Source organism: Eimeria mitis, genomic scaffold (genome assembly GCF_000499745.2).
Source record: "Eimeria mitis Houghton genomic scaffold, Emh_scaff3325, whole genome shotgun sequence".
NCBI classification, from domain to species: Eukaryota; Apicomplexa; class Conoidasida; order Eucoccidiorida; family Eimeriidae; genus Eimeria; species Eimeria mitis.
In genome coordinates this window covers 1,724-2,139 of record NW_013571664.1, presented here as the reverse complement: position 1 = coordinate 2,139, position 416 = coordinate 1,724, and the positions used below count along the sequence as shown (strand labels likewise).

The 416-nt window shown below is 34.1% G+C and overlaps 1 protein-coding gene across 1 annotated transcript in view; it reads right to left on the bottom strand.

The window, feature by feature from the left end:
- EMH_0064820 (heat shock protein, putative) overlaps positions 1 to 416 on the bottom strand; it is a gene marked incomplete at both ends in the record, with an annotated part of 3,094 nt that overhangs the window by 1,711 nt on the left and 967 nt on the right. The gene's annotated exons all lie outside the window — the stretch shown is intronic.

Genomic DNA, 416 nt, shown 5'->3' with positions numbered 1-416 from the left:
AAAAAAAAAGAAAAAAAAAAAAAAATGCAGCAAAATATTAAGTTGCACTACGATAGCAGATACACCTGATAAATACTAAATACAAAAAGCATCAGAAAGAAGAAAACAGAAAAAAAGAAAAAAGAAAAAAAAATAAATATAAAAAGAGAAAGAAAAAAAAAGATACAAAAGAATGGTTTAAACTCGACTATAAAAAAAAAAGAAAATCCATTCCGCATCAAGAAAAAAAAAAACTAGGGTTTAGGGTTTAGGGTTTAGGGTTTAGGGTTTAGGGTTTATGCTTACAACTTTATTAAGCCAACCTTCATCTGCTTCTGCTGCCTGCAGCAGCTGCTGCATCAGCTGGGGGTCGATGTGTGCATATTCAGGGGCCCCGCTGCTAGCTATTTGTCTGCTCTCCTGGTGTACATACACCA